A 23,191-nucleotide genomic window follows, 5' to 3' on the forward strand; every position below is an offset into this window, starting at 1 on the left:
GAGTCACCTAACACTTACTTAGGCAAAAATATAAGTACTCCAAATTTATGATGGGACCAGCTTGCCATAACCTATATTAGTTTTGATTCCAAACTTATTCAGGTCACCTTCACACACCATTAACTCAGTTATCCACCAAGCCATTAGACACCATATGTGCATGACTACAGGCCTCAGGGGCTCCAGGGAAAAATTAATCACCAGGGAACCTATCTAGCTGGTTGGTCTGATAGTTCAGCTGGGAAAGCATATGGAGTAGCACAGAGGCTGAGGCTAAACTCCACTTAGAAAAATTAAAGTGAGAAAGAGCCTTCCTTTAAAAAAGGAGCAAATCTGGAAAAGACAGAGGGTGCTAGCTTAGTGCAGATGTTGTCTGGGTCTGTTTCCTGAGATGACTTTTCTGAGATCCCCAAGCCTAGTCTTTATAGGCTATATTTACTAGTCAATATAGCATTACTAGTCAACATAGAATGCAGTGGACTGGAAAATAAATATATTTAAATTAAGTGAATTCATAAGGACACTTGATTAGAATATCACCAAGTACTAATGAACTAACGGGTCTAGGCAATTATTCCTAACGGGCGCTAACATGAAGAAAAAGGCAAGATAACTGGACATTATATGCCTCCTGATGCCAATACCCCAAAACCCCCTATGAAGTAGCCTTGCAAAAATCAAACCTGGGCTGGGCATGGTGGCTTATACCTGAAATCCCAGCACTTTGGGAGGCCAAGGCGGGCAGATCACTTGAGGTCAGGAGTTTGAGATCAGCCTGGCCAACTGGTGAAACTCTGTCTCTACTGAAAATATAAAAATTAGCCAGGCATGGTGGTATGCACCTGTAATTCCAGATACTCAGGAAACTGAGGCAGGAGAATTGCTTGAACCAGGAGGTGGAGGCTGCAGTAAGCCGAGATTGCACCACTGCACTCCAGCTTGGGCAACAGAGTGAGATTCCATCTCAAAAACCAAACCAACTCCTGAATTTGACCAAACTGCTGTATCTTATCTACCAACTTCAAAAAATATAATGGAGAAGAAAGGCCACAGGTATGCAATTAGTAAGATTTAGACTGCGGACAAAAATTTACAGGATAAATAACCTGGCTTAACAAATTAGAGACTTAAAGAATATATGCGATCACAATATATGGATCTTACTTGCATCTTTCTTTAAATAAAATGAAAACATTGAGACAATCTAAGAAATCAGAACCCTGTATATTTTAATGTTAAAAACTTACTATTAAGTATTTTTAGGTATAATAATAGCAGTGGTTTTTTTTAAGATCTTCATATTTTAGAGATACACACTATACTGAAATACTCTAATTATGAAAGAATAAGATGTCTTAAATTTGCTTCACAATATTCTGGGGGTGGAGGCAAATAAAGAAGAAACGTGATGTGTTGTGAGTTGATCATTGGTGACGCTAGGTGAGAGGTACATGGGGGCTCATTAATCAATTCTTTTATTAGAAATGTTTCATGGCAAAATTTACAGGAAAAGAGTCACCATAGTTTATTCTGAGAAAAACTTTCAAACACTCAAAGGGGAAAGAAAGAACCCTTTCTTTTTCATTGTCCTTCACTTTGGAGAGAGGAGGCAACTTTTGAGCTTTAGGCACCTTACCTGTTAGTTCTGTGCCTCCCTTATCCTCATCTTTTGTGCATCCTTCTAAAATCCAAGGCTCTGATCCCCATGAATTTTAGCTGAAGATTTTGGAGTCTCCTAACTTCTCATTATTGGAATAGCTGTCATCGAAGAATTACGGGTGGAAAGTATACTGATTTTTAAATAATCACCTGATAAGTCACTTTCCATTGGAGGTCTCCATTCGTAGTCTTCTGTTCAGAGGCAAACTCCCATCATTGGACTTTGGAGCTCTTGAGTACACATCTGAATACTCAATCATCTGTGGCTGTGAATGGGCAGCTTTCTCTCAATATTCCTGTCTCTTCTTAGAAGTTTCCTTTCACCATACAACTCTTTTGTGCTGTTCAGAACCAAGTCATTAGGATGACAATTCTTCCCCTTCTCTTCAACATGAGGTAGCATGTGGTGAGGGCTTGTGAAGTGTTTTGTTACCAGCTGCAGGAACTTCTAGCAGAAATGACTTAGCCACGTTAGTGGACATGGCCCTCCTTGTGTGCTCAGCTCTGTAGGAAGACTTTACATGCCTCATTCCAACTAATCCTTACAACCATCTTAGGTAGAACAGACTGCTCTTTCCACTTTACAGACAGACAAACTGAGGTCCAGAAGCATGCCTAAGGTCCTCTATTTAAGTTAGCTTACAGAACCAGGATTGGAACACAGTTCTTAACCAACACTCTGTGACATCTAGTTTTTATGCTGGTTTGGTAAAGAAAATGTATCCTACATATCTTTCATCTGGCCAAGTGGCATCTTGTGTATTTTTAGTGTGTTAACATTTTGTTATTTTCTATTTTAATCTTCACTCCAACTTTTGCTTGAGATATCCCATATATACACATTTCCTTGGTATACAGCACTACCCTCTCTACCCCTTCATCTAATGCAAAAATCTCCCCTTTTCCTTATGAACAGAATCTCTTTTATTTGGGACAGCAGTAGTCCCAGCTGAAATTTCCTCATCTCCCTAGTTACTAGGAGTAGGTAAAGACTAGACACAGCTTCAGAGAAAGCTCTTTAGAGGGGGCTGCCTCAGCAGAGAAATGTGTACCTTTTATCCTTCTCTTCTTGCTTTTGCCTCCTGAGTGAATTGAGGCCTTAATGACTAGAGCCTTAGCAGCCATCTTGGACCAAGAGTGCCTCTGAGGACGGATGCCATTACAAAGACGATAGAGTTGAAAGACAAAAACAGCTAGAGTCGCTAACAATAGATCACTAAAGCAGCCCAATTTACTTGTCTTTTTTCAGTGAAAAAGGAAACTCTTTCCTTTTAAGAATTTTTTTATGGTATAATCTAATATTCACATTTAATGCAATTCTTAATTTAATACACCAATCCGTTTGCATATTCTGATTGCAGGAAATTTTAACCTGTTATCTATGTAGTCCCTTGTTTAAAAGGCATTTCTTCTAACTTTTCTGAGGTCATTCCTGTCTTATGTTTTTTCCATCAATGGTTTGTTCAAATATTTCGTATTTTGCCCCTGACAGCTTCTCATATCCTGGATTCTTAGGTGATTTTTCCATAGTCCAACAGCAAGCTAATTTTGCACATCTTAAAATAACACATTATTTTACTTTGCATCAAAATGTTTACCCTGACACCTTTTTGAGAATTTGTCACTGGATCAAAATGTTCTCAGTGCTTACTGTGATGTGATTCTGGCTGACAACAAGGCGCTTCCTATATCTTATCTCATCTTCTGAGATTCTGCTGTTGATTAGCACAGCTTCTTAGTTGTTCCATATTTCCCCCATCTATTAGAACCAATATGACCTTATTTTATATGCCCTAAGTAAAAACAAACGAACAAAACCTGCTAAATTGATCTTCCTTTCAATAAGCATTTTATTAAGCCTAATCTTCTGTTTTTCTTCCTCCTCCCAAGAACACTCAGTATTCATTATCTTCAGTGGCTTTATGTTTCCCTAGTGTCATACTGTCAAAACTTGTCCTTTTTTAATTGTCATGCCTCATTATGTGCTTCATATGTATTTATAAATATCCAACCTTATGTGTATACCTTTATAAAAACTGTACACATATGTCTAGAACCTGATGTTTGAGGCTTATCTTACTACTTTGAATTTTGGTGGCATTAAAACCTATGTTGCCCTCTGCCCTAGGTTTGTGATTGAACACCCCAGGTCTACTCAATCAGCAGCTGAGGGCTTCTCAAGTCAGGAGCCAACAGCAAGGAAATGAGAGGCTTTTGATGGCACAAGGAGGATTAAGTGACTAATGACATTCTAGTCACATTTTTACTCTTCATTCTCTTTGGATTTAATATATATTGTGGTATATACCTGCTGTCTTAATACAAATGATGACCTGAAATTTTTAATGCTTATCTGTTATCTGCTTGATTTTTTGCCGGTTATTGTGAGGCGGGTTTTGCTGCTATTGCTGTTTAATGCATACTAGTACTTGGAGAGACAGACTCAGAGAATCAAGAAAGAAATACAGTTGGTTCTGCTAAGTGTGTGTTTCTCTAATGTCAATTAGCTCATACACGAAGGATAAGTAGGGAATGATGTAAACAGAGCATGTAAGTCACTTTGGTTCAGATACCATTTTTTTCTAGCACATTAATATTTTGTAGAATCAATAATAGCAGCTTAATACAATATACATTTACTCAGCTACATGCAGTAATCTGCAGAGGGTATAGTACTATACACCAAGACTAGTTTCCAGCTTGGTATGCGTGGCCATGGCTCTGCCCTGGACATGCTCCTGTGGAGTTCTCTTCCATCAGGAAAGGTCAGGTGCATCTTACCCTTCTTTCTATAAATTAAAAGTAGTCTCAAACCCATTCCCACCTTCAGCATGCTAATTTGACCTTTTTAAAGGTAAAGTTGTATATTTAATATTTGCTTTTTAGGTTTTAAATGTTTTCACTTTGCTACAATTTTTATTTGGATTGTTATTTTTATAACTGTTGTTGTTCAAAAATGTGTAGATTTCATTTGCAGTGATTTGGCCCTTACTTTTATCATAAGTCCTATTATTTAAAATCTGCAGTTTTCAAGATTTTTTAGAAATGCAGGTAACATGATATAGCAGAAGTGCTTGTACATCAAGCTTCCAAAAGGTAGGTATACTTCTGGTACCATCAAATGTATTCTTGAGAAATCTAAATTAAATGTGTATTTGTAAAAATCAAATAGTTATAAAGAATCAATATGCTTTTGTAACAACTGAGATTTTGTTTTACTAATATTCATAGTTCTAGTAAGAAGTAGGAGGGGATTGGTTCCAGTGAAGTCGGTGAAGAAAGAACCCTCAAAAACCGAACCAGTTACATTCGACACATTTACTTTCAAAGGCAAGTTCCAAACAAACTCTCAATCAAGGATAGTAGACAGGAAGGAGCAAGTATGCCTGAAGAGACAGAGAAAAGGCCTAGGACTTGGGCACAGTATGCGTCTGGGTGAGGGGATAATGACTTTTTTTTTTTAACCACTGAGGTTCAAAAGCAGCCACAGACAATAGTAAACAAATGACCTTAGATGTGTTCCACTGAAACTTTATGGGACATTGAAATGTGAATTACATAAAATTTTTATGTCCAATATACCCTTCTTTTGATTCTTTTCTCAATTGTTTAAAAATGTAACACCACGCTTCGCTCATGGGCTATACAAAAATAGGTGATAGGTATGTGGGCTGGAGTTTGTGAACTGCTGATTTAGAGCTTTGAGATGTGTTATGGTGAGAGATTAATCCCTATATTGTTAATATAAAAATAACAACTAGATACCAGCTGCAGAAGTGGACAACAGCAGTATTTAAAACAGCCTGCGGCAGCCAGCATAAAAAAGACAATTTCAAAAGCAAATCTTTTAATGAAGTACAGCTTAATAGCTAGATTAGTAATGAAGTACTTGACTAATACTCTCCTTTCAGTGCTTGACTTAAATGGGAGGCATTTGGTCTTTTATAAGAAAAATACAAGTTCATTAAATTGTGTATTGTTTAAATAATAAGTAGAAAATTAAATGCTCAGGTGAGTATGTTAATGGTTAATCACGGCAGTCTTACCTACCCATAGCAGACATCATTGCTCACAGTTTTTTATTCAGAAGAGGGAGAAATAGGTGGTGAGTTAATAGAAAGAATCCTTTAATGAAGGGAAAACAAAAAGTGATACCTATATACTACAAACATTTACCATAAAACTATAATGCTGTCTCTGAAATCTCTTTAAAAAGTCAGGTAAGTATAAAAATACTTGCAGAACAAGGTAAATTCACATTTTTGTGAATTTCTACATTATTTCACTGGTGTCTTGACTACCCCAAATTTAACAGCAATATTTTAAAAGGACTCGCCTCTATCAAATCTTTCCAAAGCTACCAACTAAGTTTATCTAGAAGTGAGTGCTCTTACTTTTTACATTTATATTTCATCAGTTTATATGTTAATGATACTACATAATTACAACACAGGTATGTGGCATAAAAAGGTTTGATAGTAAACTCTCTCAAAAGTTGATGTGCCCACAGCTCAAGCTGTGGGTGCAGAAATTTATGGTGGCTGTTGGGGGCAAGTCTGGTCGCTCCAATGTTCAGTCTGCCTCAGCAGTTCTGACAAAGGAAATGGTAGAAATAGATAACCAGGACTTTGAGAAGTATAAGTCCATCAAGAGATCTTCGGGCCTACTCCCAAACCTTCAGAGCAGTGTTCAATCCTGGAATGCCCAAGAATTAGCTGGGGAGGTACATGCTTAAAAGCGCTTCCTAAGTTTGGTTCCCCTACTACCTGTATCAAATCACCCAGAATACTCGTGATCCTAAGACCCTATTTAGCTTTACTGCAGCCAAATCCCTGGCGGTAGTACTGCCTTTAACGAATTCTACCCATGATCTTCAGGCACACTATATTTAAAAACCACTCTTTAAAGAAGCACTCCTGGCAGCCTCATTCTCTCCATGTAGATATGATAGAAGTCTCTGGAACAGCAGTTGTCAACCTTTGTTGCATACTATAATCATGTGGGGAGCTTCTATCATAATGTCAGATTCTGATCTAACTGATCTGGGGCTGGACCTGGGCACTAGGACTTTTTTTTTTTTTTTTTTTTTTTTTTTAAGACAGGATATTGCTGTTGCCTAGGCTGGAGTATAACGGCACTATCATAGCTCACTGCAGCCTCAAACTCCTGGCTTCAAGTGATCCTCCCGCCTTCACCTCCCAATGTGCTGCGATTACAGACATGAGCCACCATACCTGGTGGTCACCAGGATTTTAATAGCTCTCTAGGTAATTCCAAAGAGCAGCAGCTTGGCTGAGAACCATAGCAAAACCCTAGGGGTAGCAGCAACAATGGAGCCAGACACTTCTCAATTCCTGAAAACTCAAACTTATTTCATATAACTAGGCTCTATTAGAAAAATAATTTATTTTTATTAAAAAATACATTTCAAATGTATTTTTACCAGAAAAGACCTATGCCCATAATTAAGCAGGGTCCAGGAAGCAGCTAAAAATAAACTTTTAATTGAACTACAAATTGAAGTGATTTAGAGAAGATACCTAAAGGCCAAGTCCACAAAAGCCAATTACAAAGTTTGAAGAAGCTAAGACTAAGACATGCATTTAAGAGCCTGGACAGGATTTCTGAAAACTGTTTGAGTTGGAAAGTAGGAAGCCAATCGCCCTTTCCTGGAACTACAATGATTCTATCTAGTGTCTCTCTCTCTCTCTCTCTCTCTCTCTCCCCCCCTCCCTCCCTCCCTCTCTCTCTCTCTATCTTTCTCTCTCTCTAACTCATCTAATCTCTCCTATCAATCGAATCGAATCGAATCGAAGAGACGATAAGAGACAGGTCTTGCTATGTTGCCCAGGGTAGAGTGCAGTGGAGTGCATTCACAAACATGATGATGGCAAATTACAATACAAGCAATTGTCCTGGTTTCAAGTGATCCTCTTGTCTCATCTTTCTAAGTAGCTATGACTAAAGGAATACATCACCACACCCAGCTATAATAGTCATTATAATCAGGCTATTCTAAATAGTCATTATAATCAGGCAAAATTCAGTCCTCCAATGATTCAGAGTTCAGAATTCATTTCCACAAAGAATTACACAGGCTCTTCTATTTGAGGACTTCATCGGAATTTGGGATGCAGGCAGGGGAGGTAGGTGTATGAGAAAAAGCAAAAGAAGTGGGGGCAACTTCCATCATTCCGTTTCTCTACCTTTTTTATTTTTCATAGAACATATCGCTGCGCCATATATTAATTTAATGGTGTATTACCTTCTTTTTTCTCTTTAGATCCATAGCACACAACATGTTTACTCTTTCATTATCAAACCTTAGAACAAAGTCTGCTCTATAGTTGTAAGTACTGTCAATGAATGAATCTTGCCCTCTGCTAAGTTAAAAATTGAATACAACCAACTTGGCTTGGGTGGAGCAGAAATAAGAGAGCTAAACAGGGCAATATCTGACCCTATGCAGGACAGTGAAAGTAATACTAAATTAAGATATAATCAGAAAAATGAGGGTTACCACTCCAACATGGTATCAGTATTTATACTCTTCTCTCATGAGAGCTTCACAGTGAACCTGCCATGTAACAGACGAAGAAATGGAAGCTCATAGAGATAAGTGGTTTGCCCAAGACTGCAAGGCTGGGCAAGGGGAGAAGTAGAGGGTCTGCCTATAATCCATGTCCCCTTTTTTTAACCACTCCACTTGCAGCAAAACAAGGCCAGGAGGGTTGCACTTGCATTCTAACAACAGCATAGAGCCGGGCCAGACTGGTGCTACTGTTTTCTGTTAAAAGGTTAACTTCAGTGCAATCATAAATTAGTATGTTACGCTAATAAGATAACAGCTACCATTTGAATATTTACTATGCTATAGAAGAAACTATGCCATATGCATATTTCTAGCTTATTTCTTTCCACAATCCTGTGAGGTGAGTATTATTATGCCTGTTTAACAGATGAAATTCAGGTTGGGAGAGACTGGACCAGAAAATGATCTCTTAATTTCCTAGTGCTAAAAATCTCTAAGTTTGAATGACACCCTCCTTGTCTTAGGGAAAGGAAGCTCCAAGCCAACCTTTCTTGGGAACTTTACAGGTGACAAAACTGGGTTGACAGAGATTAAAACATGCCCAAGGCCACAGGGCAAGTGATGGAATCAAGAAAAAGTGCAGAGCCATGGCCTACTGCTTTCACCACAAGAACACAGCTCTAAGATGCAAGCCATTTGATTTGTTCTTTTCCATGAGAAGAGCTGGAGTTCTTGTCAACAGGGGATGAAACAGACTTCGTGCTCCTAGGACTGGCTAACTTCCATCCAAATGTTCACATTTCATTCTCTTGAAATATGTATTTTGTACCTCCTGGGGCCAGGGCGTGGCTAGGCACCAGGGATGTAAATGTGAGTGAGACCATGGGGTGCCTGGACTGCCCGCAGTCCAGCCCTGATCGCTAGCTGGTAAGAACCCCAGTCCCATCACAGGCAGCACTCGCCCTCAGAGCCACTTTCCCTGGGCTTGCAGGTGCTGGCAGGCTGCCTCTGTCTCCTGGTGTGCCTGAATAAAACTTAATTCTTTAAACTCCTGATGCAGCTGGCAAAGGGAAGCCCTTGAAAGTTACAGATGTTTCCTCGCAAGGACAAGAAACCGCTTACACTAAGACCTCTATGTCTATTCCTAAGCTGTGACTCATCTGTCTTTTGAGTTTTGGCCTCAATAACACTTCCCTATTTTATTCCTGAAAGAACAAAGCTGGAAGGGAATACTTGATCCTGGAGACAGGAATACTAGTGAGCCATCAGAAGATGATAAAATATGCAGAACTAAAGTACACACATTTCTGCAAGGGACTAAGAAAATATATTGACACTGTTTCACTAGACCAGGGAGAAAGAATTAAGAAAAGTGTAAGCAAAAGGTGGGAAAGAAAAGGGGAGAAGAGAAAGCAGGAGAAAGGCAGAAAAAGCCGGAAGGTTTGAGGCATCCATGTTATCGTGAGGGTTTTAGAGTAGAAAAGACTCAAATTATCTAATCTCATTAATCACTGAAAGCCGAGGGCCTCAACCACAGCCACAACATAATCATTCCTACATGCCAGGCACTGCACTAAATGCTCTCATTTATCATCTCAAGTAATCCAGGCCAAGTGTGGTGGCTCACGCCTATAAAACCAGCACTTTGGGAGGCTGAACCAGGTTGATCACCTGAGGTCAGGAGTTCGAGACCAGTCTGGCCAACATGGCAAAACCCCATCTCTATTAAAAATACAAAAATTAGCTGGGTATGGTGGTACACACCTGTAATCCCTGCTACTCGTGAGGCTGAGACAGGAGAATAGCTTGAACCCAGGAGGTACAGGTGGCAGTGAGCTGATATCATACCACTACACTTCAGCCTGGGTGACAGAATGAGATTGTCTCAAAAAAAAAGTAATCCAGATAACCATGTGAGTTGTATATGATTAGTGTTCTGATTTAACAGTTGAGAACATAGACTTAGATTAGTTAAGTGTCCAGTAAAACAGCACACAGAGAGTAAATGGCACAGCTTGGAAACAAATCCCAGTCTGTCTCTAAAGCCCATGCTCTTAACTGTATACTGCCTCTAGGGTTTGACAGACATTTCTCTGCCTGAGTGCCTTGTCAAGTAGATCTGACCCTGGGGAAGGTAAAGCACACAGAGAGAAGAATTATAAAAGATGAGAACCTTGCTATGGGCTCTGCCTCCCAGTCGCAAAGTCCTGAGCTCACACATTCTGCTCCCCTACACGGTCTCCACCTCCCTCCTCTCTAGTGCTGGGGCAGCAGAATCCTGATGCTGTAGAAGCTTCCCCAGAACCAGATTCAAAACATTTTTTCTCCTGTAGCATCTTTCCATTCCCTCTAGTGACAATGCTTTGGTGCCAGCTGTAGAGAAAACATACCTCCAGGGGCCAGATCCATTTCCACCGAGCAATTAGAAACTATGAATTTGGAGCTGAACAGCAATCCACTGAAAACTGGTACACTGGCTGACCCTCCACACCAAGGTCAGGAAACAATGTGTCTGAAGGCCTTCTAAGCAGGGCTGGCAGAAGAGGCTAGGTATGCCGGATGGAGCACATGCCACATGGACTTTGTCAAGGACTGCTGGAATTAAGCCTGAGGTATCTCCTTGGACACATCTGGTATCTGGTAGCACGAGCGTTAGCCCTTTCTCTCAAAAATAGGAGTTGGAGGCCCTTCTAATCTCAGCTCACTACAGCCTTGACCTCCCAGTTCAAGCAATTCTCCTGCCTCAGTCTCCTGAATAGCTGGGACCACAGGCACGTACTACCATACCCAGCTAATTTTTGTATTTTTAGTAGAGATAGGGTTTCACCAGGTTGCCCAGAAGGCTGGTCTCAAACTCCTAGGCTCAAGTGATCTGCTCACCTTGGCCTCCCAAAGTACTGGGATTACAGGTGTGAACCACTGTGTCCGGCCTAGTCCTGATTATCTTGACTGCAGATGGACTCATTTACTACTGAGGGCTGCACAGCCACCACCAGATTTTATGACTATATGCTGCATATATGGTTTTAAGTATAGAATTGTACATAGATAGTTAAATACAACTTTACAAGTACATATATTACAAATATTTTCTAAATTGGTTTATCACTGATTCTCAATGCCATAATACCCTTTCTTGCAATTGAAGAATGAAATCTGCTTCCAACAAATACTCCACGTTGTAAAGTCTGTTTCCAATCTGTATTTTTTATATAAAATTCCATCCACGAGCTCTGTCCTTGCAGGGCCTATGTTTCAAGGTGTCTATGACAAAGATGTGCACTGAGGTAGAAGGTTCAACAGGGTAAATCTCATGATTTTCATTACCAAAAATTATTTAAGTATTCCAGCTGGCAGGGGAAGCCCCAGGTGCCAATCCATACTAACGCTTCATATACCTGTTCTTCATGGCAGTATAAACAGCCACTGAAAAGAGGTCAGATTCCTTCAACTGGCCCAACACATTCCACTGGCTTAAATGAATCCCCTTCCCAAATTAAGAATTGCTTCTCCACCTCCATTTTAAAATCATACATCTAATTTTACTCTCCTCTCCAAGTAAAAGGCAGAAATCCACATTTCTGTTTCCTTCTACTGCTGGGATTTTATTCCACTGGCTGATTTTTCAAACAATGGTTGACATAAGGACCATAGAGAACTCGTTCCAAATCATCCTATTTTTGGTGTGTCTGAACCTCTAATGTTGACAAGGAATGAACATTATTCTCCAAAGATCAGCAGCAGCAGCCTCAGGGATTTTCACCCTTGAACCAAATGAATGCCCCAGTTTTTCTTCCCCGGCTGAGAAGCCTTCGTGCAGTTGGGAGGGTGGCTGTGCCCTTGACTGTCTCTGCATGCGGGGATTGTACCACCTTAGGAGGCCTGAGATGCCGCAAGGAGCTCTGTGGGAACACTAGAGGGAGCACCCCAGTGGAGGGAGCACCCCAGTATCTTAGTATTGGAACAGTGAGGTGATCACCTACCAGCCCAACTACCTGCTGTCTGGGATGGCCCACTACAGGTCTATCTCCTCAATATGTCACCATACTCAGAATATGGACTATGCCTAGAATTCTCATTCAAACTTTGCTTTCCTACAAACTATACTTTAATAATGTTTTATTTAGGTGGAAAATCACATAATCACCTCATTCTTATAAATCTGTGCCCAATCACATTCAGAAGACCATGCCTTTCAGATAGTTTTAAATTCAGAGGCATTACAATTCTGTCTCCCATCAAGAATGCTCTCAACCTTCTCTTCACTTGAGGGGAACAATCTTGCAATGATTTTCTAACAACCTTCCATAGGGGTCCTCTGGCTTCTCTCCCTGTACTGCTCATCATCTGGGCCCCGGAGGCCCCTGGGTCACTTGTGAGACGCTGCCTCCCCTTGCCCATGGAGCACACGTGCACTTGCTCAGTGGCTTCTGTCCATGGGTGGCTGCCGCTCCTCTCTCTTTGCTCTCAGACAGCAACATCTTTTCCCATCCCTTAACACCACTGATCCCAAATCGGCTGCCAAACTGTTAGGGTTGGAGTAATAGTAAAAAGCCTCCAGGCAAATTACAACCACAACAGCTGTGTTTACTAAGAGCTACAAATGAACTCATCCCAGTGCTATTGGATCAGGCAGGCAGTGATTCGGAACCTTCCAGAATCACCCCACCCTTAGAATATTCACTGGCTGCCTGAGCCTCCAGCTTCCTAAGCCAGCCCTGGCTTTTGCAGGAGACCCTCTGCTGGGCACCAAGGGCCTCTTTTCATCGACAGTGATCTTGTATGTTTTCTTCTCACAGCTGCAATGACTTGCGCTTAGCTGTTTATGCTGCTGGGAGGGCTGCCAGCCACCCATGCAATAAGCAACCGGCTAGTGGTTTTCATGTGGGGTCACCAAGAAAACTAGTCTCCATTCCCAGGCATCTGGAACACCTCCCTCACCAACTGCGACAAAGGCCTAAGATTCTATCATCTATCACTCAAACCTTTGTACCATGACTGGCCCGCTCTACAGTGTAAAGGTCACAAGAAAGGAAGGACATTGCCAGGAGTATCATTTATCCTAAAGGTGGACTATTTCTTCTAAATGTTTCTGAGGCTTTATCACCTGTAAAACAGACACATGCTTCAAAAGGCATCCGACAGTGCTTTATAACATCTAAAATTCATACATATTTTTATTTGCATTCCTGGGTTAAAAGATAAGCATTCTTGAAAGACTATCACTGATATCACTGGACTCCATATCCATATTTTGCACCCCACATGGATTTATGTGATTGGCTATTATCTTGGAAACAAGGGGGCAAGTCCTTGGATGCCATGTGGCTGTATTGGGAAGCAAAGGCCCGGAACACTGGATGTGGTGGAGGTAAAACAAGGGCATAGCAAGTATCTTCTACAGCCTGATGTGACGGCTGGCTACACGGCAGCCACACATCACATACAGAAAGGAAAAGATTAAGGTTTTTCTGAACTAGGAAAATGGGTGGCTATCTAGTACGGCATTTCCCATACCTGCCTGTTTGAAGCACCTGTTGGAACACACAGATTTCCTGGTCCCTCCCCCTGGAAATTTTGACTACATGAGGGTGACAAGGAGCCCTGGCCTCTGGATGCTGAGTAAGTCTCCAGCTGGCACTTATGATCATGCAAGCTTTTTTTTAAAAAACAAAACAACAAACACAGACCTAGGTTCTAAGTATGAACTTCAGCTTTCCTGAATCTCCCTGGAACACAAACTGAAAATCATCTTAGCAAAGAACCCCCAAACATCAGTGCTATTCCAGAGGGCTACGACAGGGTCCTGCCCAGATCTATAACCAAGCTTCTGCTTGTAACTGTAAGCTATGAGACACTCTACCAGTCACGTTCTAAGGGGGAGTTTTCCCCAGCAGATAAGAAGTCTACGGACTATTCCATTATCAAAGAGCAGGGAGCTGATAGGCTCCAAGTCCCAGATGCACGGCTGGTTGCCATGCATTCTTTCCAACCACCTCAAGCCCCAATTGAAAGAAGAAAACAATGGGAATCCCAAGAATGACTCAGTAGAAGCCACAGCAGCCCATATCCAGTTGGGTGGGCTGTCAACTGAAAAGTATCAGTGGGCTGTGCTGTCGAGGAGAAGAAACTTGCAGTCTACTATACAGATTTCAAGAATCTGGGGTTTTTGCTAAAGCTGTATGCTGACAAAGGGGCCTTGGTTTTATTTTCCTCCCACCCTCATGCCCCAAAACTTGATAGACTTTTAAGCAGGAGACTGAAAGCATAACTTGGCCCTGGAACATCAACTCAAAGCTTCTTCTGAAACCTCATAGATTTCAGAATGCTGCTGGGAGGGCTGCCAGATGAGGAAAGTGAGAGCCAGAGGGTGAACGTCTCCCGAGGACAAGTAGCCAATAAATGGCACAACTGAAATGAGAATCTGGGCATCTCCTTTCTCACCCAAGGCTCCTCCAACTCCTCTGCACTGTGTCCAATCAGCGTCTCTAGGATGAAATGGGTACAAGGAGAGTGTGTGACAAGGAGACCTTATGGATCTAAGAGGATTGTATAAGGCTTGCTGAAACAGGGAATGGACCACTAGAATGATGAGATCGGTGGGGCTACCCCTGCTTCCATGGGCTCCTAATTAGTTCCACACTGATTACTACACACTTACACTTATCAAACACTGACATGCTTACACAGGGATGTCACATGGGGTTATGTTATGTTCAGCATGCGGCCAACACCATGAAAACAAATCCTTAAGGCTCCTGGACCATGGCTCTTGGAATCTTAAAAGCTAATGATTCATTTCTGATGTTTCCCTTTGCATTTTATTTTTCCTCTGTTCCTCCCTTGCCAACTCCAAGCTCATCCTTGAATTGAGAGAAAAGGCTCTGATGTGAGTGCACTTCATCATGCACCAGGCACAAAACAGGCACAGGTAACCATGGCTTGGTGAGTGGTTGCCCTGGGGGCTCACCATCTCTACTGGTGCCTACAATAATCCTCCCTGCCTCTGGCAAGCACCATCTCCAAGGGATCATGAAAAGATCTTTTCTGACTTTTCCCCCAGGGGAAATAAGCAGGAGGCACACTGTTTTCTAATTTTTAATGTTCTTCTGGTTGGAACCAGAATAGCTATGATATCACATCAGACTTTCCAGTAAGTCCAACAAAACTGATTTCAACTTTGTTATTTCTAAATATATGCCAATTTGACCTAGGGTGGGTTTAAATTTATCTGATTTATTTATCTCTATATTATCTGGGCAGAGAAGCCTGGCTAAGTAGACTAAAGAACAAAACAGAATGACAAGGTTTAACCTACTTATAAAAATGTGTTCTTTTCAAGGGTTTCAGTACATTCTTTAATTACAGAGGTCTTGGGTGGTTCATTAAAACAATGAGCTAAGAGCAGTTAATTCCTACTATGAAATAAAATGGCATTTCTCCAAATGACTCCCATTTTCAATTCTGCATTAATTTAAACTAAGCCCAAGTCAACCAAATTAGCACGCTAGATTATTACATAGTTTTCAGAATGGAACTCTATCTCAGATGCAGTAGTCACCTAGTGCAGAGATTTTAACCACCCTTTTTCCCAGTTAAACCTTACTGGAAAGCCAAAAGCCAAATCTATGCCACAGATCTATCAGAGCTGCTCTGCTGAGGCAGGACAGTGGGGCTGCTCCTTGACCTCCTATAATAGCAGACCCTAGGGCTCCAAAGACACACAGGTGAGTAATTATTGATCTCATCCAAGAGTTGCCAATTTTTTTCTGTAAAAGAGAGCAAATTTCTAGACTTTATGGGAACACAAAAAAGTCTGTCATATACATACACACACACACACACACACACACACACACACACACATTTTACAACCCTTATAATGTAAAAACCAGCACATCCAAGACAACAAACATATCCATCTCTCCTCCTCTCCCCTCCCTAAGCAACCAATAACCTGTTTTTGGTCACTATGGATTGGTTTGCATTTTCTCGAGTTTTATATGTCTAATATACACAGAATCAAATAGCATAAGTGCTCCTCTTAATTATTTTGAAGTCATCCATGTTGTTGTGTTTAATAATTTGTTTATTTTAACCAGTACCTTCATTTATGCAAGTAAGGAAACTGAGGCTGAGCGGCCTGCCCCAATCATACATCAGACAGCAGAGCTGGCCCAGAGCCAGGTTCCAATTTCCCTGTGCAGCATCCTGTTCCCATGCCATCTCTCTGCTAATCTTACAAGAGGTTTCTAAAAACTCTTGAAGCCTTTATGGGGTCTGTGGAATTTGCATGAGTGTAGCTTTGTTCCTTTTCCACCAAACTCCCTCTCCTGGTCTCCCTGGGGTCAGCAGAGAACACAGAGAAATTCCAAAGCAGAAAGCTTTCCAAGTTGTATCCCAGGTTCCACAGATAAACCAGTAATTTAAGCTAAACCTAGGGGAGATTCATTCAGTCATCAAGTAGTTACCAGTGCCTACCACGTGCCAGGCAGCACTGGGTAAGCAAAACAGATGCAATTCCTGCTTTCACAGAGCTTATAATCTAGTAAGGAGAGAGTCTGACAACAAAAGCTAAATATATACAAGATGACTGAAATGATACAAAGGGAATAAACAGGGTACTGTGCTAGGAGGGGGAGGGGTGACATCTGGTTGAGGGCACAAGTTTGGAACAGGGTGGTCCTGGTGGCTCCAGTTGGGGTGAGCCAGGACAGGCAGCAGCCATTAAGGAGGCATGGTGGCTCCTGGCAGAATGGGTGATACACAGGACTCCTGTGGTTACAGCCCAGGAGCCAGAGATGAGTAGGTACAAAGTACCTATAAGCCAGAGTAGGAGTGACTGGCTTGCAGAGAACCTTGCTAAAACACACCACCCAGACTGGATTTCACTATAAATGTAAGGTGTTCTAAGTGTGAAATGAAGTCATTGGAGAGTCTGAACAAAGAAGTAGCATGATTCAATTACATTTTAGAAAAGATCACTCTGTCTGCTGCTGTATGGAGAATGAAGTAGAAAGGGCAGGAATGGCGGAAGTGGCATCACATTTTTGGAAGTTCTGCTGCCTGATTTCTCAGGCATATAGGAAAGGGATTGTGTGTCATTTCAGGGGATGCTTTATAACCACAAAGTCTTTGAGGTCTAGATAAAAAGGAAATTTCAAATTCAGTTAGGACTGGCTGACTTTAGTTGTTGTCAGGCAGGCGAGGCCTGGACCACACCAGGTCCTGGGGTCTGGAGTTGGAAACTATTTGAAATGCTCCTATCAGGCTTATTTACTCTACAGAATTAGCTGCAAGGCTGTCGCTGACTTGGCGATCCTGTGGTGAGCAGCCAGGAGCAACATTCTACCTGTGATGCCACTATTTGCTCAGGGCTTCTGCTGTACACTTAGCTCGCCCAGAGACACCTTCCTTCCTAGCTTTAGAATCCTGCTCTAACCACAGACCCACTCCTTCCAGGGTAGTGGTGATGGAACAGCTCCATGGAACGACTGGCAGCAGGGAGGCAAGTCTCTAAGAGGAGACATCAGAGCCCTGACCCTGGTTCAGCCAGTCATGTGCTGTAGGACTTTGCCATGTCACTCCTTCTCCTTGAGCCAGTTCCTCATCTGCACACCAGGATGGATAAGGAAGATAATGCTGCCCTTGCTTCCTTAAAAGGCATCAGCCTGTACCACCTTAAATGATGGCTGTGAAGGGCTCCAAGAAGCAGAAACACCACACATTCAAGACTCTTTAATTATCAATGCATTAGTTACTAAATAAGCACTAGCGCTTGCTGAATGCCTATAAAGAGGTACCAGGCTAATGCCTGGGGCTCCATCTCTAGAGTGATCAGGATTTCAGTTAAGTTACAGTTCACTTTTCCATGTACTGGCTATCTACCAGCCTCAATCATATAGAATATAATCAAGAACCCTGAAAAAGACCTCTGATGAGATCCATACCAGGGACTATTAGCCAGTGTGTTCTGAGAGAGACTTGGTTGACTTGAGACACGGCATAATTCAGAGGTCAGAAAACTTTTCTCAGCAAAGGCCAGATAGTAAGTATTTTAAGGTTTTGTGGGTCATATAGTCTGTCACAATTACCTAACTCTACAATTTTAGTGCAAAAGCAGCCATGGACAAGGAATGGCCATGGCCGGGGTCCAGTAAAATGCAATAGACAAAAACAGATGTTGGGCTAGATGTGGTCCACAGGCTACAGACTGCCAACCACTTACATAGATTAAGACTTAGAATATCTTTGGGCAGGCTTCCGATTCCTCATAGGATAGAACTCCCTGGCTCATACCTCCACCAATTCCCACTGCGGCATTTCCTATTTGGCCCTAGTGATGACATTAATAAGACCAGCAAACATGTATTTAGACTTACTGTGCACCAGCTAAGTAATGTACCCAAGCTTAGGCAGCTGGTGGCACAGTCAGGATTTGAACCCAGCTATCCAGCTCCAAGTCTATGCTCCTGATCACATTTCCCAGGGGCACCTGAATGTACAAACCAGGACAGCAGGACATGAGGAAGACAGTATGCCTCTCACCTCCTCTCAGAGCTCACCACAGCTTTACCTGGGTCTTGGGACTAGGTGGCAGAGACTAGAAGTAGCAAGGTCTGCAAATACGCAAGTGAGACTGAAGGTGACTGAACTATGCACCCACAGTAGCAAAAAGTGACAGCTAGCAGTCTGACAAGAGCAGCAGGAAGACAAAGGTAGGAGAAAAGACGTTCTCCTCCTTTTGCTAATTGGTCAGCTACTTTGTGCCACACACTGTACAAATCCCAAATATCCTAAGACCTTGATGCTCAAAGCATGCTCCTCCAACAGTCCATCAGTATCAACTGGATGCTTGTGAGAAAGACAGTGTCAGTCTCATCTCAGGTATGAACCAGAATCTGCATTTTAACAAGATCCTCAGGTGATGTGTGCATTAGTAAGGCCAAGAAGCCAGTAGATATTACTGCCCCAACTTTACAGGCTAGGAACCTGAGGCTCAAGACGGTTAACCACCTCACATGTAGTTATGAGTCTGAACCCCAATGTGTGATTCAGAGGCAACTGTAGTTCTCCTGACATGGTCAAAGAAAGGCCTCCAGGACATTTACCTTAGCAGTGATAATGTATTAACATGTAATAAGATTAAGGTGGGATCAAGAATAAATAAGATACGAACCCAGCACTATCACTTGAAGATCAGTTATGCTCAGGATACTATTTTTAAAGAAACATAGAAATTAAAGTAATATAGTTAAGACTTCAATTTCTATATTTCAAAAATCTTTTTACAAAGTTGACTAATTTTCCATTCCCTGATGACTTCATTTAAAAGAACATAGAAGGATTTTGAATTTGACCATACTGGACAGATTGTTGTTCTTCTGGGCACATCTCTAGCATCAGCAGGAGTTAATGATTAGATGGTGTCAGAGGTAGAGGTCAGAGACCCAGACTGGAGGTTCCTGAGTTAAGAGGAGGCTTGTATCTGAAATTAGGCTGTTAGCAGTCTTATTTGATATTAAGGGGCTTGGGCAGAGGTGGTTGCTAAGTTAATGCCCTTGGGATTCTGGAGTCTGATGGCAAGCTTCCCCTCCCCACCTCAACCTCCCACCATGTGCTTTAACATCAGGACAAGACCACTGAGTACCTTGGTCATGAATTTGGTGACAGGAGATTAAAGGACAAGCCTGCTCCTCTTTATATTTAATAGACTTATTTTTCTTGACAGGAATTTAGTATCTAGTATTTTAATAAGTATATTGATATGACTATAGGAACAGAATACTCAGATACTGCAAGACCAGAGTGTGAGAAAGGATATATGATCTGGGACAAGAAAGCTGCCAGGAACTCCAGCAGCTTTCTCTTTCTCTTTCTCTCCAGGCTGCAGGAGTTGTTTCTGTATCTTCTACTCAATCAGGCCCTTTACTGCATCCTAATTCTATCAGGGTGGTGCCTCTCCTCCTTGTGGAGAAATGCATTATCCTCTCAACAGTGCCCTCTCCCCAACAACATTGGTCCTGCTTCTTCATCATGTGGACTCCTGGAAAATTTATGCCTTGCCCTCCTGCTATGGACACATTTTTGATTTCTGTTTACATGGCTCACTCTCCGTGACTGCTTTCCAACACCAAGTGAAGAATCTCATTGATGCAGCTCAGCTTTCTGAGCTAGAATTATAGTTCCAGCCACCAAGAAGCTGGACTGCATCGGGTCAGAAGACAACCCCAGGGTTCAATCAGCCAACATTGGAGGGAGTTACATGGTTGCATTTCCCACTTAAGTGCCGAGGTAGGTAGGGAGATTCCCTCAAGAAGGAGGGTGGTGGGAAGAGTGGAGCAGGATTTATGGCACAGTAGGAATCTTCAGAATTTCAAGTCCTAGAATCTGAGGTGAAGGAAGACCTTCCAAAGTCATCTGGTCCAAACTGTGCCCTCCCACGTTCCCCAGTTGCAACCTTAAACCTCCCAGGACACAAAGATGCCATTGCCTTTCCTGAAGATCTCTGAGGCAAATCGGGATCGGGTAGGGGAGAGGGGAATGGGACACAAGATGCAGAAAACCATCTATAAAACATCCTGCTAGCTAAAGCCTATGTTGAATGTAACTTTAGAAATGTGGTTGGAATAACATCTCACTTAAAAGGCACATTGGTTTTCTGCATGCATTCACTAAATACTCTAGGATGCAGATGCTTTAGAAAAAGAAACTAAATTCTCACACACTGTGCTGTGATACAGAGTTGGAGAAGATGTCCTGAATTCATGTGAAAACTTTACAGCATTTTTCATCTTCTTGGGCTTTTTCCAGCACAGAATGCTATATGTAATAAAACTGAAATAACACCCAGGAGTTGTGGCTGTTATTATTGAGGCAAAGACGAATGTGGACTCACTGCAACCCAACCTTTTGTAATCTTTAGGTGATGCATGGCACAGGTACACAGAAGCTTGGGCACTCATGGAGTTTTAACACCTCAAAACATGGAAGGACTGCGAAATCACACTCCAAATCACTTGAGCAACGTGATTAATGCTTTAGGGATTCTTTTTTTTAGACAGAGTTTCACACTTGTTGCCCAGGCTGGGGTGAGATCTCGGCTCCCTGCAACTTCAGCCTCCCAGGTATAAGTGATTCTCCTGTCTCAGCCTTCCAAGTAGCTCAGATTACAGGCATGTGCCACCAGGCCCAGCTAATTTTTTTTGTGTTTGGTAGAGACGGGGTTTCACCATGTTAGTCTGGCTGGTTGCCAACACTTGACCTCAGGTGATCCACCTACCTCAGCCTCCCAAAGTGCTGGGATTACAGGCATGTACCACCACACCCAGCCTCAGGATTCTTACTGGCACAAAAAAGTAATCCTTTTAGTGGCAATGTTAACTTATCCACAACAGGTGACCGAAAAGCTTTCAGAACCAATTTATTATTTTGTTTTTCTAGGGAAAGGGAAAAAAGTTGCCAGAGGCCCTAGGAGGTTGTTGCACTTGGCTCCAAAACAAAGTGATGTAATTTCAATAACAAGCCTGCACAGACATACAAGCTATCTTCTTCAAGGAGCTGCAGAGGCTTTTCTTTAAAAGCCACAGTCCTCCTAAAACCAATGCCACAAACCATTAATTTCACAACCAAGCCGAGCATGGGAACACCCAATATGCCTGTTTTAACTCAAGTTTGGCTGAACGTCAGCTGGAAAATGCATTATCAACACAGGACACATTTTTACACAAGGAAAGCTTCACAAATTTATGGGACCATCTTAAATAGCCATTTAGAATCCAGACTGATTTTCATTTTACTTGAGAGAACGAAGTATGGCATAACATACATAGAAAACATTCTTACTTACCAGCCGAGGGTTTTTCACCCTTGGTATTACAGATATTTTGTGGCAGGGGCCATCCCATTCATTGTAGGATGTGTACAGCATCCCTGGCCTCTACCCACTACATGCTCGTAGTACCACTGACCAGACATCACAACCAAAATTGTCTCCAGACACTGTCAAATGTTCCCTGGGCATAGGAGAATAGGTAAATAAAATCGTCTGCAGTTGAGAACTACTGCACTAAACAAAGACAAAAGTCTAGCTGTTTAAGACAAAGAGTTGTCTGGAATTAAATCTGCCTCCCTGGAGATGAGCTGATCTCATCATCCATTTGGTGTAGTTAGCACCTTAAAGCTGGGAGGTAGGGCACTGCTTTTCCTTTTCTGAACACGGGGTCAGAAAAGCAGTACCAAGGAATCCTTTATCCTGTATATCAACTGTACTCCTTCAGCTGCAGGATTCCTAACTTCCTTGGTACCCCTGCCACATAGTAAGATGAGACCACAGTCTGTGATCATTCAAGAAAGCAATTAATTCTTACATTTAAGAAGAGGCATGTTTTGAGCTCCTGATGACTTCTATCTTCTAAAAACATTTGATCAAAAAAAAATTTATGATATTAGCCTATTAAGGCAGAATTCCCAGATAAAAAGATCAGCATTACTTGTCAATAGGTAACATCGATTTGGTTTCTCTCCTGTTACACTTTTCCTAGATGTACTCTAGGAAATCAACTCAGGAGGGCCAAGGGGGCCAATGCTTTTGGAAAACTTGGTTTGGTCTGTGGCCAAGAATGCTGTTTCAGCCAAGACCTCCCTGAGCAAACTGCCTACAGTCAGCCCCAGCAGGAATTTACTTTCCAGATCAGGTGAGTAGCGACTATAGCCAAGAGGATGTGAAGGCCACTGCATTTCCCAGAAAAGGGAGCTGCCTACCTTCACAGACTATCTCTCAAGAAGCAGAGGGAAAGACTCTCTTGGTAAAGTTTCTCCCTGTGCAGTGCCTTGCTCCAGAAAGATATTCAACCCCTGAAGGGCCTTAGCTGTCAGAGGCAAGTACAAGACCTGAAAGCAGCTACAATGTGTCCCTTCTGACATGTAGAGAGTGAAGGGGGCTGCTGTACAGCCACTACAAGAGCAGGCACAGCCTTGGTTAGAAACCCAAATGCTGAG

The 23,191-nt window shown here is 42.0% G+C and overlaps 1 protein-coding gene across 7 annotated transcripts in view; it reads right to left on the bottom strand.

The window, feature by feature from the left end:
• Window positions 1–23,191, bottom strand: part of MGAT5 (alpha-1,6-mannosylglycoprotein 6-beta-N-acetylglucosaminyltransferase) — a 326,791-nt gene that overhangs the window by 64,040 nt on the left and 239,560 nt on the right. The gene's annotated exons all lie outside the window — the stretch shown is intronic.

The sequence above is a fragment of the Callithrix jacchus genome, chromosome 6, assembly GCF_049354715.1.
Source record: "Callithrix jacchus isolate 240 chromosome 6, calJac240_pri, whole genome shotgun sequence".
NCBI classification, from domain to species: Eukaryota; Metazoa; Chordata; class Mammalia; order Primates; family Cebidae; genus Callithrix; species Callithrix jacchus.